Source organism: Bombina bombina, chromosome 8 (assembly GCF_027579735.1).
Source record: "Bombina bombina isolate aBomBom1 chromosome 8, aBomBom1.pri, whole genome shotgun sequence".
Lineage (NCBI taxonomy): Eukaryota > Metazoa > Chordata > Amphibia > Anura > Bombinatoridae > Bombina > Bombina bombina.
Genome location: NC_069506.1, coordinates 50,271,232 through 50,297,850, shown reverse-complemented (window position 1 = coordinate 50,297,850; position 26,619 = coordinate 50,271,232).

Genomic DNA, 26,619 nt, shown 5'->3' with positions numbered 1-26,619 from the left:
TTCCTCTCAGCTCATGAGGGTGGCACGTAATAACACACTGGAAGAAACCAGGAAGATACAAGAGAATGACATGATGATGAAATTAAAACAGAGGGTATACTATTCTAAAGACATCACTAAGGTCCATAACCTACTTACTGACAAAATACAGATGACATTACTGCACAAAATGCAACCTGAGAGAAATAAGATAGAGAGAGTGAACTTCGTAACAACTTATTCGCCTTTACATAAGGTGATTGAGCAATCCTTTAAAGGGACACTGAACCCAATTTTTTTCTTTTGTAATTCGGAAAGAGCATGCAATTTTAAGCAACTTTCTAATTTACTCCTATTATCAATTTTTCTTCGTTCTCTTGCTATCACTATTTGAAAAAGAAGGCATCTAAGCTTTTTTTGGTTTCAGTACTCTAGACAGCACTTTTTTTATTGGTGGATGAATTTATCCACCAATCAGCAAGGACAACCCAGGTTGTTCACCAAAAATGGGCCGGCATCTAAACTTACATTCTTGCATTTCAAATAAAGATACCAAGAGAATGAAGAACATTTGATAATAGGAGTAAATTAGAAAGTTGCTTAAAATTTCATGCTCAATCTGAATCACAAAAGAAAATTTTTGGGTACAGTGTCCCTTTAAAAGAAATTGGAATATAGTTAAATCAGACAAAACATTACCATTCACTCAAATGGAGGCACCAAGAGTGGTCTACAAGAAGGCTCCCAATTTAAGGGATTTACTGGTACATAATGACCCTGTGACCTCTTATCAAAAAGGTACCTGGTTGGATGGGAAAAGAAAACTGGGATGCTATAAGTGTGGGGACTGTACCACCTGCAATAGCATGCTTACTGGACCAAGCTTCCATCACCCATTTACGGGGAGGAAATATAAGATACATCATAGATTATCTTGCACAAGTGATTTTGTTATATACACATTATCCTGTCCGTGTTCCTTGCTCTATGTGGGCAATACCTCAACTACATTCAGAGAGAGGATGGCAAACCATCGCTGCTCCATCCGTAAGGGCATTAACAAAGGAACCTCTGACCAGCCGGTTGCTCGACATTTTGCACAAGCAGGCCACACTGTGGCCAGTATGAGAACTATGCTGATAGATTATGTACCTCCATTGAAAAGAGGTGAAGACAGGCATAATAAGTTGTTACAAACTGAAACACAGTGGATATATCGATTGGATACAGTTACCCCTAAAGGGTTGAACCCACAGCTTGATTACAGTGTATTCTTGGGTGATTGACACTTCTATGACTGGACGGTCTAGGTTGCTTTTATATCATCAACAAAGATATTTTCTATTAGTAGGAAGTATCTGAGTATCCCATTTGATATACACCAAGTATATACGCCAATCTCACACCTCTGTATATATGGGATAATCCATCTGAAGTTTTATGCCTACATCTATTTTGATGATATAAATTTCCACTTATGGATTTAACCTGTTCACAAAGAAATATCTGTTTATCAGGACAATAAACTCTCTATATAAGTCACTACCTTGAGATTAATGAACCCTTACACTTCAGAAGTAACATAATTGGATAACTGAAGATCCTTGACAAGCCACGGTCTTTACCATATTCCTAGAGACACGCTGCGATAGAAAAGTAACATGTTTAGCCTTTTCTGCAATGTTTGTATGTGATTCTTTTGTATGTGATATTATTTGTATAGCCTAGGACTCGTCCGTGACAGGCTGAGTAATTTCCTCTGTGTTTACTTCCAGGTGGGCGTGTACATGTGACAATATACGTGACAGAGCGATCACACAGCCAAAGTTTACTGGCTATGGTAATTTGCCATGTGCTTACAGGGGGCATGTTGTTCTCCTGATTGCGTGTCACGTAGCTCACGCTGTATACTTTTCACATATTTTAAACATTGGGTATGTTTGTTGGTTTTTAATTTAGATAGTAACAAATTTAGGGTATACTGCACCATGATCTTATACATACTTTACTCGCTGAGATAATAATAATGATGAAATCTCGATAGTAGTTTGCTAGGCCCAAGATAGTTTAACGCTGCAATATGAGTATCAACAGATGTGAGTGATCTTTGATGATTGGCCCTAATACTGTGTACTAAGAGCACTATGGGTATTTAAAGAGGTGGGGGTAGTGGTTAACATTTTTTGCACTTTAGCTCCCAGTGAACATGGCGCCAGTGGGTGCCGAAACGTTTGGGGATGTTCATATTTTAAATGTTGTATTATTATTATTATCGGTTATTTGTAGAGCGCCAACAGATTCCGCAGTGCTGTAAACAGAGGGTAGTACAACAAAACAATTAAAGGGATCAAATGGGTAGAGGGCCCTGCCAAGAGTTGCACTGTTGTAATTAGCTCTTAAGAAGGTGATCTACAAACAGCTGGACTTAAGGGGGTTCAAGGGATAGCAATGGAGGAGAGGAACTGGAATAAAGTAAGGATAGCATAGGTTGTATGCATCCCTGAACAGTAGAGTCTTTAGGGAGCGCTTGAAGCTTTCAAAACTAGGGGAGAGTCTTGTGGGGCGAGGCAGAGAATTCCACAAGATGGGAGCCAGTCTGGAGAAGTCCTGTAAACGGGAGTGTGATGAGGTAACCAGAGGGGAGGAGAGTAGGAGGTCATGAGCAGAGCAAAGGGGACGGGAGGGAGAGTATCTGGAGACAAGGTCTGAGATATAGGGGGGAGCAGTGCAGTTAAGGGCTTTGTATGTATCTAATAAAGGACATTTTATTTCAATGAAAATCCGGTGAGTGCAGTGCTCTGTTCTGGATGAATGGATTTCAAACTTGCTATTTTCTACACAGCACCCCAGTACTACACAGACTGGATTGGTGAGTGCATTCCTCTTGGATATTACTATATATATATATATATATATATATATATATATATATATATATATATATATATATATATATATATATATATATATATATATATATATATATATATATATATATAAATATGTATTTAAGAATAAAAATAACATTATTCTATAAGTGAAAAACATATAAGTGAGAACAAACTGCCAGAAAAATGGAGGCCAATGAGATAACATTTTGAGTGGACAGTGACAAAAAAGATCAGAGTAATTAACATATCCTAATAATGACCAAACTGTCCTCTTTCTGAATCGATGCGAAAAATAAACATAAAGTTCATCAAACAAAGGAAAATGTAAATAAAACAAAGAAACCAATGTTGGATTTGAAACAGAAACTTGAAGAAAGTTGACATATTACAATAATAACAAAGAAATGTTCCTGAATAAATGGGTGGGAACAAAAAAGGGAGGGAAAATATTTGTCTCTTGTGTCTTTAATAAAATCTAGATTATATCTACACTAAAGTTAGGATAATAGGAATTTTATTACAAGACCAGAGACTCATATTTTGCTAGTTTAAAGCAAAAGAAATCAATTAATAAGACTATGAGGAATAGAAGAAATAGGTTTAAAATGAAATTGTCTGAAAGTAGAATCAGAAGCTGCATTTAAACTATCTTGTAAGGAACATGATTTAAAGAAAGCTTTAGCAGCAGAAGCTCCTCTAATAGTGTGAGAAGAAAATCTATTATCTACTCCAGCTTCGGATATAGTACATCTAACCCATCTAGCTATAGTTATGGAAGGATCAGGTTTGTGAGGTGGAATGAACGATAATAAAAGTTGATTAGAAGAAGATCTAAAATGGGAAGTTCTTAATTCATATTCTTTGAAATAAAGAACCACACATAATTTAGGATGTTCGTAAAAGTAAGGGTAAAAGATAGTAGAAATATTAGTTTTAGTTCTACAAATAATATTGAATACAATTCCTTGAGGAGAAAATGTTTTAGAATTGAAATCAATAGCTTTGACGTCAGAGACTCTTTTACAAGAGAGAAGACAAAGAAGAGTAGTAAGTTTGAAAGAAAGTTGTTTTAAAGAAAGTAAATCATTAGAAGGCCAAGAATTGAAAAGAGAAAGAATAAGATCAACATCCCAGAATTCAAGATGTTTAGGGATGGGAGGTCTATTAAGACGATTAGCTTTCAAAAGTCTACGAATTTGAAAATGATGTCCAATAGGGATATCAGAAATTGGAAAATGACCTGCAGAAATAGCAGATCTAGCAATATTAATGGAACGATAGGCTAAACCTTGATCAAAAAGAAGATAAATAATTTAAAATTTGAGCCAAAGGAGCTCAAAAGGGATCCAAATTCCTTTGAGCGCACCAGCCATCCCATCTGGACCATGCGGAAACATAACATTTTCTGGTACCTGGGGCCCAATAATCTCTGAGGAGAGAACTAGCTCTTGAAGAAAGGCCTTCGCAAGACCAAGATCCCCAGAAATTGTCCAAGCAACTAGTCGAAGGGAGTTCTGGTAAATTAGAGAATGAGGGTTCCCTAGATGATCCGAGAAAAGGAGAGGATGGAGAAGGAGGGGAGGTAAGTAAGACATCTCTAGGAGGGAGGGATGGGTACCAAGGTTGGGATGGCCAAAGAGGAGTTATTAGCAGAATAGAGTTGAGATGTTTGCGGATATATGTTATGGTTCTGGAAATCATGGAAAAGGGAGGAAAGGCGTAAGCTCCTAGAAGGGGCCAAGTTTGGAGAAAAGCATCTATAGCTAAGGCATCTGGATCTGGACTTAAAAATGGTTTTATCTGGAAATTCAAGCGAGAGGCGAACAGGTCTAAAAGAAACTGACCTCTTAAGGATTGAATCTGAAGAAAAAAAATCCTGAGTGTTAGGGTGCCAGGAATCAGACTGAGACAAGAAGTGCAAAAATAATCACACCTTTATTAATAACAAAAATAATAAAAAGTCCATAAGTCAAATAACAAGCCCGGAGTCAAAACCAGAGCTGGTAGTCAGATGAGCCGAGTCAGGAGTCAAATCGAGTAGTCAGACGAGCCGGAATCAGGAACAAGGAGAACAGCAAATTCAGGAACAAGCCAGGGATCAGGAACCAGAAGAGACGTCAGACTAGCCAGGTAATACACAGGAACTCACAAACAGGTCTGAGACAACGCAAGGGCAAAGCATACTGAACAGGGACCCTTTAAATAATAAGTGATGACATCACAATTCTGAGACTGTAACCTGTCTTACACGGATTATGTACAACAGTCTGACCATAAGAGGGCGTGCAGGAAATGAGCATCATCACACACTCTGAACCAGATTCAGCATGAAAGGTGAGTAAAATGGCTGCCAGCAGCACATGGCAAACAAAGCAGGGGAAAAACCCTGACACTGAGGAGTTTCCAATCGCTTAAATCTCTGAGATAACGTAATCCCCAATCTGCCGCTGTATTTGATAAACCCGGAATGTATTCTGCGAGGATAGAAATATTGGAATTGAGACATTGATGAATAATTGAAGAGGTTAAGAGGCCTATTTATCAAGCTCTGTATGAGCTTGTGGGCCTGTGTTTTCTTCAGACTCGCCAGAAACAGCAGTTATGAAGCAGCAGTTTGAAGACTGCTGCTCCATAACCCTGTCTACCTGCTCTGAGCAGGTTCTGAAGGTTACCATTTCCCTCCGGTTATTGAATTTCCACAGCGGGCTCCCCAACCAATCTTGCTGGCATCTGATTCTATAATCAGATCTGGTGAATTTCCAAAAAAATTGCTTTGCCATTCCAGGCATCTATGTTGGATAACCATCAGAGGAGTTCATCATTCGCTTCTGAAGATTAAGATATTTTGTGAGAATAACTGAGACCTTTGTTTAGACTGGAAGTTTTTAGACGTTGAAGAGCATGATAGTGAAGAGGGGCAGCCAAATTTCTGATAGGAAAATAATTTCATTTTAGAAGATAAGAAATGTCCTTTTTTATGTTCTTTAATTTGTCTTTCGGAAGGCTGAGAGTAGAAGAAATTGTGTCTATAGAGAAACCTAGAAAAATTAAATTTTGAATAGGAGAAAGGGTGGATTTCTTTTTGTTTATAATAAAACCAAGGTTCTCTAGAAGAAGAATAGAAGTGGAAAGATGATTGATTAAAATTTGAGGATTCTGGTGCATAATTAAAATATCGTCTAGATAGATAATTAGGCGAATCCCTCTTAATCTTAACCACGTAACTACCGGTTTTAAAACTTTTATAAATACAGAGGGAGCAGATGATAAGCCAATGGCCTCTAGTTATCAATGTCTGTCGGACCTGATCCGACAGTGCGGATCAGGTCCGACAGACATCGCTGAATACGGCGAGCAATACGCTCGCCGTATTGAGCATTGCACCAGCAGCTCACAAGAGCTGCTGGTGCAACGCCGCCCCCTGCAGACTCGCAGCCAATGGGCCGCCAGCAGGGGGGGTGTCAATCAACCCGATTGTACTCGATCAGGTTGATTTCCGGCAATGTCTGTCCGCCTAGGTTATGGAGCAGCGGTCTTTGTGACCGCTGCTTCATAACTGCAGGCTCGCCAGAAACACGGGGCATCAAGCTCCATTCGAAGCTTGATACATATGCCCCAAAGGGTAAACAAGAAAATTGCCATAAAGAGTTTTGCCAAAAGAAACACAGGAATTTCCTGAAAGTATGATGAATGGGAATGGATTGGCTGTTTCTATGGCAGATTTGTTTAAGAGATTTTGGAGTTCTGTGTTTAAGAGAAGAAGGTCTGATTTTGAAAAATGGATAGGAGTAGGAATTTGAGATTGGATAAGAGTGTTTATGAATGATATTTGAAAACCTGAAATGGTCTGAAGAACCCATGGGTCTGTTGTAATAAGGTTCCATTTTTTTTAAGAAAAGTGAAAGTCTGCCACCTATCTTTTGTGGGAAAGAAGGAATGAAATATGGATTGAGTATAAGTACCTGAGAAAGGTCTTGAGCGAGGTCTTGATCTGAAGAGTCTGTATTGCCATTGTCTTGTCCTTGTTGGGTAGAAGGTAGAGAATGCAGGGTTTGAGAACTGTGGTCTGTTCTGAAAGTGAGACCTGTTGATGGAGGGCGGTCGGCCCGGAAAACGGCCTCCACCTTTCCCGGCCGTGTCGAAAACCCGGTTTTGAGGGTAAAAGATTTTCTTAGTTGAAGTCTTAACTTTATTAAGGCTATTAAAGGTGTTCACATAATTACCCAATTCTTTAAGACCCAATTCTCCAAATAATCAGCCTTAGGTCCCATTTCAGAGGGAGCAAAATCTGTTAGTTTAGGATCTAATTTTATTAGAATAATTCTGCGTCTCTGAGTGGCCAATGCTGAGTTGGCATTACCAATTAAATAAATGGTTCTCTGGATCCATTCTCTAAGGACCAGAGGGTCGACAAAGGAATTAACAGTAATAGCTTCTTCAGCTAATTCAATTTTTTTTACTATGGGACCAAGGGAATCTAAGAGTTTGTCCTGACATGATTTAAGGAATCTGTCAGGACCATGGCATAAATTAAATTTTGGAGAGGAAATAAATTTAAGTAAATTAGCGTCAATGTCAGGGTTGATAGAAGATTTGTGAGGGAGTTCAGGATGAGGACATTCTGAACGTAAATTATTTCTACACTGTTTATCTAAAGGTTTTCTAATATTAAAAGTCTAAAAATTTTGCGACCCTTTTAGAAGGATGCCATTGTGTAGAACGAGGATGTTGTAAATCCTCAGTCTTTAAATAGGGATTGCCTAAATTATCAACTAAAACGTGTTTATGTTTTTTAGAAAGTTTTTTGGATTTTTTATTTATGGGAGATGAATCAGAGTCAGAATTTTGTGAGAATTCAGGAGTAAAAATAGATTGCCAAGAATTAGAGTCATTATCATCAAAGTCTACGTGGGGCTTAGAAGTTTTTAATTTAAAAATTAAAATTATCTTCTAAATCAGAAGAAGAAATAGAAATATTTTTAGAAGTAGTAGGTACAATTTTCTTTTTATTGTTTAAACTATGCAAACGTAATGCCCCTTTAACAACATTTTTGGCAGAGATTTTATGTGCCAATTTATGAGAAATACTGTTTCTTTTTTGTGATGCCTTTTTTGGCGTAGGTTGAGCTTTATTAAAAGATTGAATATCAGCAGAAATTTGTTTTCTAAAGTTTTATATAGAGGAGTTTATCATCTGCTGTACAGATTTTTCAGAAACAATATTATGTTCTTGAGACATAATAAAAAATAAATATATAATGTATACAATAAATAGTGACTTTAAAATAAATAATTTAAAATATATAATTTTTAGGAATAGAACCACTAACCTTGTGATTCCCAGTCTAAAGCTTAAAGGGACACTGTACCCAATTTTTTTCTTTCGTAATTCAGATTGAGCATGACATTTTAAGCAACTTTTTAATTTACTCCTTTTATCAAATTTTCTTCATTCTCTTGGTATCTTTATTTGAAATGCAAAAAATTTAAGTTTAGATGCCGGCCCATTTTTGGTGAACAACCTGGGTTGTCCTTGCTGATTGGTGGATAAATTCATTCACCAATAAAAAAGTGCTGTCCAGAGTTCTGAACCCAAAACAAGCTTAGATGCCTTCTTTTTCAAATAAAGATAGCAAGAGAACGAAGAAAAATTGATAATAGGAGTAAATTAGAAAGTTGCTTAAAATTGCATGTTCTTTCTGAATTACAAAAGAAAAATGTTGGGTACAGTGTCCCTTTAACCACTAAGTTATATTTAAAAGCTAAATTTTAATGTAGTAAAAGTACTTAAATAAAATACAAGTATCAAGGTATTAAAACCAATAATATAACAATGTTACTATTGGAAATGAAGATGGCGAAATGGTTGCGTTGAGCTCCATACCGCACCAAAATCAAGCGCTGCTTTGATGTGCTCGTGCACGATTTCCCCATAGACATCAATGGGGAGAGTCGGCAAAAAAAAAAGCATAAACACCTGCGATCGTGGAAACAAAAGATCCGTAACACAGCCCCAGTCCGTGACGTTATGTGAGGGAGGAGACACAGTGTAAATATGTCCAGTCTTATACGGAAGCCAGAAGGAGACGGAGCTGAAAGAATCAGTGTGTAGGGTAAAACATCACAGAGAGAGACAGAGGTCTCGAGCTCGGGTAAGGCCGAAGAGGAGACAAAGGCGAGAAGAGGGAAAGGAAGAAGGAGCGCGAGCACTTTAAATGGATGCAGAAGCAATTAAAAAAGATAAAATGGGAAAAGCAACCAAAAGAGGCAGAAAAGAAAACGAAACCCAAAACAAAAGAGTTAATTATATACTTATCTCGTTTGAGCAACAAAAAGAAAGAGGACAGTTTGGGTCTTACTGGTCATTATTTGGATATGTTAATGACTCTGATCGGTCTTTTTTGTCACTGTCTACTCAAAATGTTATCTCATTGGTCTCCATTTTTCTGGCAGTTTGTTCTTTGTTTTATTTTTAAATGTTATATGATGTTTTAACTGTACTTTTAAATGCTGTCCTGAGCAGTAAATTGAAGGATAATGCAAAATATGAGCCTCTGGTCTTGTAATAAAATCAGATCCGGTGTGTTGGTGATATTTTAGATGAAGTTTAATTCATCAGTTGTAATGAAGATGCGCTATAACTTACTTTTTAATATGGATATGAAATTAAAATCCCCCGCGCTCCATCTAAAATATCACTAACTAACATTCCAGATCCGATTTTAAAAATGGGAGAGTTTACCGTCACTTTAAATTAATAATGTCTGTTATGTGCTCAGTGGTACTGGGGGACACACAAAAATAAAGCTTTGTGGGCTAGATGCAACCTGTGTTTTGTCCCGACCCTTGTTTAACCCCTTAATGACCACAGCACTTTTCCATTTTCTGTCCGTTTGTGACCAAGGCTATTTTTACATTTTTGCGGTGTTTGTGTTTAGCTGTAATTTTCCTCTTGCTCATTTACTGTACCCACACATATTATATACCGTTTTTCTCGCCATTAAATGGAATTTCTAAAGATACCATTATTTTCATCATATCTTATAATTTACTATAAAAAAATTATAAAATATGAGGAAAAATGGAAAAAAACACACTTTTTCTAACTTTGACCCCCAAAATATGTTACATATCTACAACCACCAAAAAACACCCGTGCTAAATAGTTTCTAAATTTTGTCCTGAGTTTAGAAATACCCAATGTTTACATGTTCTTTGCTTTTTTTGCAAGTTATAGGGCAATAAATACAAGTAGCACTTTGCTATTTCCAAACCAATTTTTTTCAAAATTAGCGCTAGTTACATTGGAACACTAATATCTGTCAGGAATCCCTGAATAGCCATTGGCATGTATATATTTTTTTTTAGTAGACATCCCAAAGTATTGATCTAGGCCAATTTTGGTATATTTCATGCCACCATTTCACCGCCAAATGCGATCAAATACAAAAAATTGTTCACTTTTTCACAAATTTTTTCACAAACTTTCGGTTTCTCACTGAAATTATTTACAAACAGCTTGTGCAATTATGGCATAAATGGTTGTAAATTCTTCTCTGGGATCCCCTTTGTTCAGAAATAGCAGGCATATATGGCTTTGGCGTTGCTTTTTGGTAATTAGAAGGCCGCTAAATGCCACTGCGCACCACACGTGTATTATGCCCAGTAGTTAAGGGGCTAATTAGGGAGCTTTTAGGGAGCTTGTAGGGTTAATTTTAGCTTTAGTGTAGTGTAGTAGATGACCCCAAGTATTGATCTAGGCCCATTTTGGTATATTTCATGCCACCATTTCACCGCCAAATGCGATCAAATTAAAAAAAACGTTAAATTTTTCACAATTTTAGGTTTCTCACTGAAATAATTTACAAACAGCAATTATGGCACAAATGGTTGTAAATGCTTCTCTGGGATCCCCTTTGTTCAGAAATAGCAGACATATATGACTTTGGCGTTGCTTTCTGGTAATTAGAAGGCCGCTAAATGCTGCTGCGCCTCACACGTGTATTATGGCTAGCAGTGAAGGGGTTAATTAGGGAGTTTGTAGGGAGCTTGCAGGGTTAATTTTAGCTTTAGTGTAGAGATCAGCCTCCCACCTGACACATCCCACCCCCTGATCCCTCCCAAACAGCTCCCTTCCCTCCCCCACCCCACAATTGTCCCCGCCATCTTAAGTACTGGCAGAAATTCTGCCAGTACTAAAATAAAAGGGTTTTTAAAAATAATTAAACATTTTTTAGCATATTTACATATGCTACTGTGTAGGATCCCCCCCTTAGCCCCCAACCTCCCTGATCCCCCCCAAAACCGCTCTCTAAGCCTCCCCTCTGCCTTAATTGGGGCCATCTTGGGTACTGGCAGCTGTCTGCCAGTACCCAGTTTGCAAAAGAATATGGTTTATTTTTTTTATTTTTTTGCCCGGTTTTTCTGTAGTGTAGCTTCCCCCTCCCCACAGACCAACCCCCACCACCTAACTGATTGTTGTTTTTCTCTGATTTGTTTATTTTATTTTACTGTTTGTTTTCATTTTCCTACAAAAAAATTTCTGTGTGTAGCGGTTCCCACCCGCTCCCTCCCCATGCACGCGCCCGCCCCCACCCTCCCGTGCACGTGCGCGCGTCAGTGCGCGCCCCCTCGCATCCCCGCCCACGATCCCGCCCCCCTCCACATCACGAGGGCCCTCGATGGCCGCCACCCGCCTCCCGGTCCGGCTCCCACCCACCAACGAAGTAAGCCACCGATCTCCGGTGCAGAGAGGGCCACAGAGTGGCTCTCTCTGCTCCGGATGGCTTAAAAATGTTATTGCAGGATGCCTCCGTATCGAGGCATCACTGCAATAACCAAAAAGCAGCTGGAAGCGAGCAGGATCACTTCCAGCTGCTTTCCACACCGAGGACGTGCAGGGTACGTCCAAAGGCGTTAACTGCCTTTTTTTTGAGGACGTACCCTGCACGTCCTTGGTCGTTAAGGGGTTAAAAATATTTTAAAATAATTAAAGCGACATGAAACCCAAAAATTTCTTTTCATTATTTAGATAGATAGCATACACTTTTAAACAGTTTTCCAATTTACTTCTATTGTCAATTTTGCTTCATTCTCTTGGTATCCTATATTAAAGGAGCAGCATTACACTACTGGGAGCTAGTTAAATACACTAGTAAGCCAATAGCAAGAGGCATTTGTGTGCAGCCACCAATCATCAGCTAGCTCCCACCTCCTGAGCCTACCTAGGTTTGCTTTACAACAAAAGATACCACAAGAACTAAACAAATTAGATAAGAGAAGTTTATTGGAAAGTTGTTTAAAACTGTATGCTCTATCTGAATTATGGAGCATTTTTGAGTTTCATGTCCCTTTAAATACTGTTTGCTTTAGCATAAACCATGACATCAGACCAAAGAAAAAAAAAGTTTGCACTATGGTGTGAATGTAAGAAGCTTAAGGTCATTGTATTTCTGTAGCTGATACTTTGCTGGTACCAGCCAGTGATTTGCATTTACAATTGTGACGGGTCACACAATTAAGCCAGTCAGTGACCGATCCATCTTTTATTCATTTAAAATCTTCTTATTTTACATCTTTCCGGATCTTGTTAATTAACCTACATTTAATTCTTCAATGTCAGTGAGACAGATAGACAGTTTAATTAAAGAACCATTAAGCTCAACATTTTAATAATGTATAAATATTTCATTATTGAAAATTTAAAGGGATATGAAACTCAAAATATTTATTTTGTGATTCAGACAGAGCATACCATTTTAAAAGGTTTCCCAATTACTTCTATTATCAAATATATATCCTAAGCTTACATACATCCTAAGCTTTAGAAGTAAATTAGTATGTTGTTTAAAATTATATGCTCTATCTGAATAATGAAAGAAAAATGTTGGGTTTCATATCCCTTTAACATTATTGCAATATAGAGTATTTATTTATTTTGCTGCCTTTTGCTGTAAAATACATTTTGAAAATTATGCTTGTTACACTTTCCCCATCTTAATAATGTCACCCAATTTTCTATGAACGTGCGTTTACCTTCATACTCTCCTTCACCTTACCTGTAGTCATTTCTTCTTTTAAGGTTGATTATCAGTTTTATATCAACAGTCATGATAGGAAAATCATTCTTTGTAAAAGCAGTGGGTCTATTAGTATAAAGTTTATTTATTTATATCTAGCTATTAGATGGAGAATATAAATGAATATACATCTGTTTGTTTAAATACCTGTTTAATAAATTATTTATTATCTAAGCTGAATCAGTGCAAACCACCTTAAGGGAAGAGAATAGGGCGGGGCTACCTAAAAGCACATGTGCAGAGTTCATGCTATATATCTGTATTAGTTTGTGATTGGATAGCAAGAGGTTTTTGTTCTTTTTTGTTTTTGTTTTTGGAGGCAGGGAAATCAGGGGAAAGAAAAGATAGATAAAGCTATTTTGATAAAATAAAACTGCATTGTTAATTGCAAAATTCATCTCTGATATGAAGGTAGATTATCATGCAGTTTAAAATTTATGCTTAATATCCTGTGTTTAAAGGGATAGGAAACTCAAAATTAAACCTGCATGATTCAGATAGAGCACGTAATTTTAAGACAGTTTTAAATTCACTTCTATTTTCAAATGTGCTTTGTTCTCTTGGTATAAAAAATATGCACATATTCTACACTAGTGGTAGCTAGTTGCCGATTGGTCTCTGCAAACATTTGTGTCTTGTGATTGGCTAACTAGATGTGTTCAGCTAGCTGCCATTAGTGTAATGCTGTTCCTCCAGCAAAGGATAACAAGATAATGAAACAAATTTGACAATAGAAGTAATTTGGAAAGTTGTTTAAAATTGTATGTTCTTTCCAAATCATGCAAGAAAATGTTAGGGTTTTCTTTAATGTTGTTTAGAAATCTAGGACAATATATGGACTCATACATTCCTTAGGACAGCTTACATTTTAGATTAGAGGCATTATTGATGATTTTAAAGGGACACCCAACTATTTATCTATCTGTCTGACTGTGTGTGCAGTACTGTGAACTGTTTAGTTCCTTTTAAGAAAGTTACAGTAGAAAAATAAATAAAATCTTGTTTTGATAGGATTTTTTCCCCAAAGCTGTCTGGTGGATTAATTCATTAACTCTGATCTCTTAGTTAAATTGAAGAAGGGATAGAATAAAATGGATTGCTTATTCTTAATCCTAGTGACAGAGGTCACCTGAGTCTGCTTCAATCCTTAAAGTGACATTTATCTGTTTTTTTTCTTTACTGCTTCTAAAAAGTGTATTTTAAATAAATTAGATGTTTTTTTTTATCAACTAGTTATAGAATCTAGTCCATAGAGATCATTTATGTACAGATAGGCATTTCAGTTTAAACAGGTTTACCTTATAGGGCTATGAATGCAGCTTTGGAGCACCTTCAGCTGCAGACCGCTGCTTCCTAACCTACTACGGCAACTATGAAGTGGCGTTTCTCTATCTCCCCAGACTGGGGGGATTGACAGCCCCTGTTCGTGCATGATTGGCCGTGCGCAAGCAGTGGACAGCATTGCAAAAGCCCTGATGTAAGGTTTAACTCAAGGAAAAGACCCTATTGAGAAAATAGGGAAAAGTATGCTCTTTCTACACATGGAGCATATATATTTCCACTTAAAATTTAACTTTTACTAGTTATGGTTAAAAAGGCAACAGAAATAGAAATTGTATCTAGCGTGCCAGAAAAATAGTTAAAAACACAACTCTGTAACTGTGATTTGTATAAAGTGCTTCAATGTTGCTATTATTGCTTAGGTTGTCTATCACATATGTGTTTTTAACTATTTTTCTGGCACGCTAGATATAATTTCTATTTCTGCTGCCTTTTTAACCATAACTAGTAAAAGTTACATTTTAAGTGGAAATATATATACTCTCTGAGGCCTATTTAAGAATCGTCTTGCGGACCTGATCCGACAGTGCGGATCAGGTCTGCAAGACCTCGCTGAATGCAGATTCGCGGCCAATCGGCCGGTTCAATTGCGGCGATTCAGGTTATGGAGCAGCGGTCTTTAGACCGCTGCTCCATAACTTGTGTTTCTGGCGAGTCTAAAGACTCGCCAAAAACACGGGCCATCAATCTCCGTTCAGAGCTTGATAGATAGGCTCCCTAGTGTAGAAAGAGCATACTTTCCCCTATTTTCTCAATAGGGTCTTTTCCTTGATTTAAATGTTGTAATATGCTCTAAGCACACTACCATCAAGTTACCTCTTTCTATAATACAGACAACAAGGTCAGCTGGGAGATAATAGAATTCTTTCCTTTTTCCAGCAAATCTGGGATCACTTCCCTTTGTTTTGTTATAGACTGATGAAAGGTTTGTCTGCTAGTGTCCATCCAGGGGTTATTAAATGGAGGCCATGTTATCTAATTTGCTTTGTTTTCTTGACATCCTTTGTTGAAAATAATACATTTTAACATTGACTGCCCTTTTAATAATATGAATGTTACTATATATATATATATACATATATATATATATACATACACACACACACATACATATATATACACATATATACATACACATACATATATATATAAGACTTAGTATTTAGCACTCACTTCAGTCATCTGTGGTAACAAATCCTTTTAGTAATGTAACATTTTGGGATATAACTTATCCCTTAAGACAATATATCCCAAAACGTTACACTAATAAAAGGATTTTTTACCACAGATGACTGTTACTACTACCATAGCACCCTGGTGGTTGATGCCAGTTTGTGAGAGTGCAACAACGTTACTTTTTATGTGTGTGTGTATATATATATATATATATATATATATATATATATATATATATATATATATATATATATATATATATATATATATATATATTATAATTTTTTTTACAGAACAGTAAACTCAAATTGTCATTGCACACTGAGAGATTGAGGTATATCTTGCAGACTTAAGATTTTAACCCTGCAACATGCTACACAGCAATTACCTGATTACTGCAGTAGCTTGTTCATATCTCTCTCATAATGGCCACAGTGTAGGACATAATCATACACAAGAGACTTTTCCAAAGGGTATTTCTCTGGACTGAAAAACAATGCACATTTTGCTAACAAAATTACATTCTTAAAGTGAAGGTCAATTTTACTGTAATTGACGACCGCAATGCATTAGGCAATGTAGCATTAATGTAGTCTCTTATTTATTTCAAAAACCAAAGTGGTAAATTAAAATATAAGGTAGTTTGAAAATAAGTACCGTTTATATCTCAACTCCTCCCCCGCACAACTTCCTTGTTCTCCTCTTGTGACGTTGCGAGCGGTCCCACCTGCTCTCTATGTCGGTCCCAAGCGTGTTCACGACAGTAAAAAAAAAACTTTAACGCATGCGCATAACTATCGCGTGACGTTTCAGGAAAGGGGCTGAACGCCCCGTGGTGCAAACGGCCATTGGTGGATTGAATAGGACTAGCCTGTCAATCAATTATAGAAAATGGCGGGCGGATTAAAGAAATGTACCGGAGGCTGTTTATAAGGTAAAAAACAGCGTTATTTAGTGAGAAGTCGAAAAATTGATGAATGAAAGTTGACCTAGTTTTTATTTAGGTATCCAACGGCGTGAGCGAGTCACCCGAACTTGACCTTCACTTTAAATGCTTTTAAAACATTGATTTTGTAATCAGATCTGTTGCAATGAAGATCTTAACTGCAGATGTATATATATATATATATATATATATATATATATATATATAAAGTAATTTAATGTTCCTTTAATCGTTTAAAGTACTAAATCCTTTCTTGACAACATAAATCCTTTTGATGCTGATAAAGTATCTCATTACAAAACCTTCTATGTCTCCTCTATGAAAAAGGCCTTGTGATTAAACTTTCAACTTGTGTTCATATTGTTACTGTAAATAATTATAATTAATCATAGCAGAAGACATCCTGTTGCTTCTAGACGCTAATAGACAGATCCATGAAAGAGTCTGGGTAAAAGCTGAATAAACCCCCCAAACACCACTGTATATACCACAGCAAATAAAATACAAAGTGCGGGTCAGATTATGAGTGGGTGTTTGCTCCAACTACACCATGCCTGGCCCCTCAATTTGTCTCTCTACAAAACTGTTTAAGGAAAGTGTATGGATTTGCCTTTCCTATATGGTGGCAGTGTTTTCAAGATGGCCGCCACAGTGTTGCTGTACATAAAAACCGACATTTGTACAGAAAGGCTGCACAAGTGCAAAGACTAAGGGGGAAGGAAGACTCAGTCATAGAGAAACAGCTCCTCTTTTTCCGGTGTGGATGCTGGCTCATCTCATTCTTATTGCAAATAGCCTTTTCCTGGTGTCTCAGTGAGGTCTATTTACGTCCCTGGCCTTTAGTGCTAAGAGGAAGTGCATCACCTTATTTTGCTTCTTGTTTATACCTATATATAAATGTGTATAAAAGAGTATATGAGTGTTAATAATTATATAACATTTGAATAAACAATATGAGGGTGAGAAGAAAATAAAAGTGACAGTGAGCAAAGTATTGGAAACCAGTTTCTGACAACAAAAACATTTGCTATAATGCAATACCTAACTATAACACTCAGTTATTTTCCCCCCTTGACATAATTAGCATCTGCTTCCTACTTTTGCTTCATCCGAATGAGACAGATTTGCATTCTAATTTATTCTATTGAACAGCAGTAGAAACTGGGAAAGGATTAACACTCTGGCTGGATTGTCAGATTATGACTAGTGGCAACTAAACTACTTGCTCAGCACCGTCAGCATAACACCAGACACTGAAAATGGTATTAACCCGAGCCACAAGCCATAATGCAAATCCACTGAATGCACTTTACTGATAGGGTCAATAGGTAATCCCAAGTTTAAAGGGACATTAAATTGTGATCCTTGGTAAAAACAAATATGTTAAATCAAAGTAAACAGTAAAAAGAAATAGATTATGTAAAAAACTTCCAAAACTAGCACTTAGAATTTCTCACTGAAGCCCCTGCCCCCAGTGTGATGAGAGTGGGACATTCAATCCAAATTTATGCAGAGCTATCAAGTAAATATCATTTCCCCTCAAAAAACTTCTTTGCATACTTGCAAGTGAAGAGTTTTCTCACACACTTTTGTCGGTTAAAAAGATCAGATTGGGGATTAAAAGAACTAGAAACAGGGATTAATATATACAAGGTAGGAATGCGATCAATCAATCGCATATTGGTATAAAGTTCTGCTGACAAAAAGTGAAAAAGTATATGAATAAAGCGAAGGTGGGACTTAAGGAATATTTCCCCGATATAAAGAATCAAGATATACTGAAAAACATAACCCTATCTGAATCTGCTACAACAATTATTAGTTGGAGGGAATCACAATTGAAATTAATAAATAAATATTATCTCACGCCCGATAGAATCAATAAATGGTCACAGAATAACCAAAAAAAAAACAAATGCTTTAAATGCAAAGCCGAGAAGTCAGACATTCTGCACTGCCTGTGGACATGTCCAAAAATCAGACAATATTGGGGCAAGATTAATTTTTGGCTGAATAAAACACTTAAAAATAATTTTGAACTAACTTATTATATCTTCTTCTTGCTTCAAAATCCAACACAGATGGGAGACCAGTCACCAGCATCTGATTAATATTGCCATTTTAGCAGCACAAAACTTAATTTTTAGGAAATGGAGATCCTCGGATGCCCCTAGTATAGTGGAATTTGTTAACATTATGAAACTACAAATGACAGTCAAGCTACAAGATATTAAATTACTGTCTGAAAAGCATTTCAGAGCTTTTTTCGACAAATGGTTAAAAGTAATATTAGACTGGCCCTTGTCAATTCAAATTCAATTTATATCCCCACTGCAGAACTCAGCACTATTTCTGCTCTTAAAGGGACACTGAACCCAATTTTTTTCTTTCTTTCATGATTCAGATAGAGCATGAAATTTTAAGCAACTTTCTAATTTACTCCTATTATCACATTTTCTTTATTCTCTTGGTATCTTTATTTGAAATGTAAGAATGTAAGTTTAGATGCCGGCCCATTTTTGGTGAACAACCTGGGTTGTCCTTGCTGATTGGTGGATAAATTAATCCACCAATAAAAAAGTGTTGTCCTGAGTTCTAAACAAAAAAAAAACTTAGATGTCTTCTTTTTCAAATAAAGATAGCAAGAGAACGAAGATAAATTGATAATAGCAGTAAATTAGAAAGTTGCTTAAAATTGCATGCTCTATCTGAATCCCGAAAGAAAAACATTTGGGTTCATTGTCCCTTTAATTATAGAAGTCCTCCCACAACAATGGATAGACCTGGCTGCAAAAGACACCGAACCGACATAGCATAGGAGTGTGGGGTTGCTATATTTCCATCCCTTTTTTTTCCCCTCCTCCTCAGACTGCATTAGAGACAAAATTACATTAGGGCAGTTAGTCCTTGAAATTGTTATGTGGTAATGTTGTATTGCATAGGACAAACTCTGCTACAAAGGCGTTGGAAACTGTTTAATTTTTATTTTTTTGTTAGCTATAATATTGTTGGAACAGTGTAGCCTAGATAATTGCCTGGACGGATTTAGATTATATAAAGAGGAGTAGGCAGCCTTGGAAATGGTGTCATAAAAATTCAGTGACTATACAATTTTAATTTTGATGCTATTGTACATTAAATGAATATATGTTTTGGAGCTGCGTCTCCGCAACTACTGTAAGTGGAATATTCTGTTTTTCTTTTCTTGTTTTTTATGTTTCTTTTCTTTCCCTCTTTTTTTTGTTGATTTATAAAATGAAAATAAATATATAAAAAAAAGAAGAAAATAGAGTGGAACATTTTTGAAACTTAAGTTTCATTCTGGCAGTTCTGAGCATGAGCAAATCTGACTCCCTGTTTATCGAGTCTATTTACTTAAAGGGACACTGAACCCAATTTTTTTCTTTTGCGATTCAGATAGAGCATGCAATTTTAAGTAACTTTCTAATTTACTCCTATTATCAATTTTTCTTTGTTCTCTTGCTATCTTTATTTGAGAAAGAAGGCATCTAAGCTTTTTTTTTCGGTTAAGAACTCTGGACAGCATTTTTTTAATTGGTGGATGAATTTATCCACCAATCAGCAAGGACAACCCAGGTTGTTCACCAAAAATGGGCCGGCATCTAAACTTACATTCTTGCATTTCAAATAAAGATACCAAGAGAATTTGGGTTTAGTGTCCCTTTAATACTAAACCAACTCTGGAAGTTCTATTACATCATGTTAGATAAGCTTCTTGTAGAGACCACAGCCTACTTGTGTGGCTGTAAAAGGCTTATCATATTGCTACAGGATACAAAGACATTTTAGACAATTGGTTGATTCCAACTTGGTGGCAACATTTTGGGGAAGGCCCTTTCCTGTTCACCATGACTGTGCCCCTGTGCACCAAGTCAGGCACATAAAGACATGGTTTGAAGAGAGAAACTTGAGTGGCCTACACACAACCCTGACCTCAACCCCAATGAACACCTTTGGGGTGCATTGAAACATTGATTGAGAGACAGATCTCCTTGTCCAACATCAGTGCCTGACCTCACAAATCATCTAATGGCTGAATGGGCACAAATTCCCACAAACACACTCCAAAATATTGTGGAAACCCTTCCCAGCAGAGTGGGCACTGTTATTGTGACAGCAAGATATGTATGTGCACGATAACAAAAAATGAAGAAAATATAATAAAGCTAAACTAGAACGTTGTTTAAAATTTTTCTATCTGAATCATGAAATAATTTTCTTTTGCATGATGTACCGACTACCGAGTCCACAATTCATCCTTACTTGTGGGATATTGTCCTTCCTAACAGGAAGTAGCAAAGAGAGCACCACAGCAGAGCTGTCTATATAGCTCCCCCCTTAACTCCACCCCCCCAGTCATTCTCTTTGCTGGCTCTAAGCTGGAAGAGTAAAGAGAAGAGGTGTTAAACTGTTAGTTTTTATTTTATCTTCAATCAAGAATTTGTTATTTTTAAATGGTACCGGTGTTGTACTATTTACTCTCAGGCAGGACATAGATGAAGATTTCTGCCTGGAGGATGATGATCTTAGCATTTGTAACTAAGGTCCACTGCTGTTCCCACAGAAGCTGAGGAGTACAGGAAAACTTCAGTGTGAGGAACGATTTCTTGCTTTACAGCAATGAGGTATGTTCAGTCATTTTTTCTGCAGAGACTGTGTTAACTCAGAAAGGCTGACAGTTTCCCCATTAGGGGAAGGGTTAGCAGTAATCCTAGTTATATAAGGAAAGGCATTACTAGTTTACATACAGGGCTAATCTTATGGGCACTCAGTTTGTGTATAATATATTGGGCAAACGTTTGTGTCTTCTGGGAGTACAGTCTTTATTTTTATGGGACTTATGTTTGAGGGTACACTTGGTTTATTTAAGGGGTTTTATAACCCACATGGCTTTCAAGAAAAGGTTTTTGTGTAGGCCCCAGCAACATTGAGTGAGAGGGGCGGGGCCTATTTTCGCGCCTCAGTTGCGCACTTAGTTGATGCAGGCAAGCAGCAAGCAAAGTCCCCAGAGGTCCTGGTACTCTTCTGGGGCCCAATCGAAGCTTTATTCCCACAGAATCGTTCCCTAAGGGCAGGTAGGGCCACAGCAGAGCTGTGGCAAGGTGCTGACAGGTTTTTTTTTACCGGTTTTAGACATTTGTCATTCCGTTTTTTTCATTTGGGTGTATATTGCTTAGATATTTGTGGTGCAATCTTACTATACCTTAGTGGGTGTACTGTAAACATTTCGGAAAATTTGAGGTAATTTTAAGCATTTTTGCAGTTTCTGTATGTCTTTTTTTTCTCTTAAAGGCACAGTACCGTTTTTGAAAATTGTGTTTTTTTCATTAAATAAAGTGTTTTTCCAAGCTTGCTTGTCTCATTACTAGCCTATTCAACATGTCTGACATTGAGGACACTCATTGTTCAATTTGTTTAGAAGCCATTGTGGGACCCCCTCTTAGAATGTGTCCCACTTGTACTGATATGTCTATAAATTGCAAACAGCATATTTTGACTTATAAGAGTTTGGCATTGGATGATTCTCAGACAGAAGGAAATCTGGTTTTGCCATCTAGTTCTCCCCATGTGTCACAACCAATAACGCCCGCTCAAGCGACGCCAAGTACTTCTACTGCGTCTAATTCTTTCACCTTGCAAGATATGGCCTCAGTTATCAATACTACCCTCACAGAGGTTTTATCTAAACTGCCAGGGTTGCAAGGGAAGCGCAGTAGCTCTGGGTTAAGAACAAGTGCTGAGCCTTCTGACGCTTTAGTTGCCGTATTCGATACTCCCTCACAATGTTCTGAGGTAGGGATGAGGGATTTGCTATCTGAGGGAGAGATTTCTGATTCAGGAAGGTTACTCCCTCAGACAGATTCAGATATGACGGCATTTAAATTTAAGCTAGAACACCTCCGTTTATTGCTCAGGGAGGTTTTAGCGACTCTGGATGATTGTGACCCTATTGTAGTTCCAGAGAAATTGTGTAAAATGGACAAATATCTAGAGGTTCCTGTTTACACTGATGTTTTTCCGGTCCCTAAGAGGATTTCGGACATTGTTACTAAGGAGTGGGATAGACCAGGTATTCCGTTCGCTCCCCCCTCCTGTTTTTAAGAAAATGTTTCCCATTTCTGACACCATGAGGGACTCATGGCAGACGGTCCCTAAGGTGGAGGGAGCTATTTCTACTTTAGCTAAGTGTACAACTATACCTATTGAAGACAGTTGTGCTTTCATTGATCCTATGGATAAAAAATTAGAGGGTCTTCTCAAGAAAATTTTTGTTCATCAAGGTTTTCTTCTTCAACCCATAGCGTGCATTGTTCCTGTAACCACTACAGCTGCTTTTTGGTTTGAGGCTCTAGAAGAGGCTCTTCAGGTGGAGACCCCACTAGATGATATTCTGGACAGAATTAAGGCTCTTAAGCTAGCTAATTCTTTTATCACAGACGCCGCTTTTCTTCTCGCTAAGTTAGCAGCAAAGAATTCAGGTTTTGCCATTTTAGCACGTAGAGCGTTATGGCTTAAGTCCTGGTCGGCTGATGTGTCATCAAAATCTAAGCTTTTGACCATCCCTTTCAAAGGTAAGACCCTATTCGGGCCTGCTCTGAAAGAGATCATTTCAGACATCACTGGGGGGAAAGGTCATGCCCTTCCCCAAGATAAGTCAAATAAGACAAGGACCAAACAAAATAATTTTCGTTCCTTTCGAAACTTCAAGGGTGGTCCCGCTTCCTCTTCCCTTGCTGCAAAGCAAGAGGGGAACTTTGCTCAATCCAAACCTACCTGGAGACCTAACCAGGCTTGGAACAAGGGTAAACAGGCCAAAAAGCCTGCTGCTGCCACTAAGACAGCATGAAGGGGTAGCCCCCGATCCGGGACCGGATCTAGTAGGTGGCAGACTCTCTCTCTTTGCTCAGGCCTGGGCAAGAGATGTTCAGGACTCCTGGGCCGTAGAAATTGTAACCCAGGGGTATATTTTAGATTTCAAAGATTCTCCTCCAAGGGAGAGATTCCATCTTTCTCAATTGTCTGTAGACCAGACAAAAAGAGAGGCGTTCTTACGCTGTGTAGAAGACCTTTTTACCATGCGAGTGATCTGCCCAGTTCCGAAAGCAGAACAGGGACAAGGTTTCTACTCCAATCTGTTTGTGGTTCCCAAAAAAGAGGGAACCTTCAGACCAATTCTAGATCTCAAGATCCTAAACCAATTCCTAAGAGTTCCATCCTTCAGACCATTCAGACTATTTTACCAATGATCCAGGAGGGTCAATATATGACTACCGTGGATCTGAAGGATGCGTATTTATACATTCCTATCCACAAAGATCATCACCAATTTCTAAGGTTTGCCTTTCTGGACAGGCATTACCAGTTTTTGGCTCTTCCCTTCGGGTTGGCCACGGCGCCAAGAATCTTCACAAAAGTGCTAGGGTCCCTGCTGGCGGTCCTAAGACCGCGGGGCATTGCAGTGGCGCCTTATCTAGACGACATCCTAATTCAAGCGTCGACTTTCCAACTAGCCAAGTCTCACACGGTCTTAGTGTTGGCTTTTCTAAGATCTCATGGGTGGAAGGTGAACGTGAAAAAGAGTTCTCTTATTCCTCTCACAAGAGTCCCATTCCTGGGAACTCTGATAGATTCGGTGGACATGAAAATTTTTCTGACGGAGGTCAGGAAATCAAAGATTTTAACCACCTGCCGAGCTCTTCATTCCATTCCTCGGCCGTCAGTGGCTCAGTGTATGGAGGTAATCGGGCTTATGGTAGTGGCAATGGACATAGTTCTGTTCGCTCGCTTGCATCTCAGACCACTGCAACTGTGCATGCTCAAACAGTGGAATGGGGATTATGCAGATTTATCTCCTCAGATCAATCTGGATCAAGAGACCAGAGACTCTCTTCTTTGGTGGTTGTCACAGGATCACCTGTCCAGGGGAATGTGTTTCCACAGGCCAGCGTGGGTTATAGTGATGACGGACGCCAGCCTACTGGGCTGGGGTGCAGTCTGGAATTCCCTGAAAGCACAGGGTTTGTGGACTCCGGAGGAGGCCCTCCTACAGATAAATATTCTGGAATTAAGAGCGATATTCAATGCTCTTCAGGTGTGGCCTCAGCTGGCTTCGGACGGATTCATCAGGTTTCAGTCGGACAACATCACGACTGTAGCTTATATCAATCATCAGGGGGGAACAAGGAGTTCCTTGGCGATGATAGAAGTTTCCAGGATAATCCGATGGGCAGAGACTCACTCTTGCCATCTATCAGCGATCTACATCCCAGGGGTAGAGAACTGGGAGGCAGATTTTCTAATTCATCAGACTTTTCATCCGGGGGAGTGGGAGCTCCATCCGGAGGTGTTTGCTCAACTGGTTCAGCTATGCGGCACACCAGAATTGGATCTTATGGCGTCTCGTCAGAACGCCAAACTACCTTGTTACGGATCCAGGTCCAGGGACCCTCAGGCGGTACTGATAGATGCTCTAGCAGTACCCTGGTCGTTCAACCTGGCTTATGTATTTCCACCTTTCCCTCTCCTTCCACGTCTGATTGCCAGAATCAAACAGGAGAGAGCTTCGGTGATTTTGACAGAAATTGTTGTTCCTTCTCTGTGTCCTAATCCTTCTTCTAAGAAGGAACGTCTGTTGCACAACTTGGACGTAGTTCGTGCTTTGAAATTTTATTTGCAGGCAACCAAAGATTTGTGCCAATCTTCTTCTTTGTTTGTTGTCTATGCTGGAAAGCGCAGAGGTGAAAAGGCTACGGCTACCTCTCTTTCCTTTTGGCTGAAAAGCATCATCCGTTTTGCTTATGAGACTGCTGGACAGCAGCCTCCTGACAGAATTACAGCTCACTCCACTAGAGCGGTGGCTTCCACATGGGCTTTTAAAAATGATGCTTCTGTTGAACAGATTTGTAAGGCTGTGACTTGGTCTTCATACCTTTTCCAAATTTTACAAATTTGATACTTTTGCTTCTTCGGAGGCTATTTTTGGGAGAAAGGTTTTGCAAGCAGTGGTGCCTTCTGTTTAGGTTCCTGTCTTGTCCCTCCCTTCATCCTAAACTTTGGTATTGGTATCCCACAAGTAAGGATGATTCCGTGGACTCTGTACATCATGCAAAAGAAAACAAAATTTATGCTTACCTGATAAATTTCTTTCTTTTGCGATGTACCGAGTCCACGGCCCGCCCTGTCTATTCAAGACAGGTGGAATTCTTTATTACAAACTTCAGTCACCTCTGCACCTTATAGTTTCTCCTTTTTCTTCCTTTGCCTTTGGTCGAATGACTGGGGGGTGGAGTTAAGGGGGGAGCTATATAGACAGCTCTGCTGTGGTGCTCTCTTTGCTACTTCCTGTTAGGAAGGACAATATCCCACAAGTAAGGATGAATCCGTGGACTCAGTACATCGCAAAAGAAAGAAATTTATCAGGTAAGCATAAATTTTGTTTTTGTATTATAGGGAGACTTGTAGGGAGAGCAGACCTCATTAGCTTATCTCACTATATTGACACAAAATCCTATGTTTTCTTTCCATACACAGTGAGACCAATACTTAGGGCCTAAAATAAAAGGCTTATCAGCTCCTTTGAGATATTTTCAGTAAAAGTGGGGATAAAACAGGTAAATACAGTAATTTAAAATGCCAAAATAAAGGTAAAGGATTGGTCTGTAAACAATGTTATACACTCCTGGTAAAATTGATCACTGGGAATGCATTAAAGAAGAGAGGGGGAAAAAATCATATGACACTGTCCCTTTAAGTCTTCACTAACGCAATTAGGGTTGCCACCTCTGCCGTGTTTCCCTGGACACTTATGAGTTACACATGCTGCAGGGTGTGCATTGTGCTGCTGGACAGCACAAAAATAGTGACGCTGGACAGCATAAAAATAGTGACGCTGGACAGCACTATCATGTTCCTCCCTGCACACCCTGCAGCATGTGTAACTCATAAGTGTCCAGGAAAACATGGCCGAGGTGCCAATCCTAGACGCAATACACACCGCCCTCAGATCTCTGAGCAGGCATAGGGTTTGAATCCTCATGCTCTAGTCATGCGTAGAATATCCCGCTGAAACAGAACTTCTACTAGAAGAATTTGCTGATGTAAGTATATTGCAAAAATGCTTATATTTACAATGTATATGCACCCATGCACATTTAAATCCCTTTAAAGGGACAGGAAATCCCAAAAT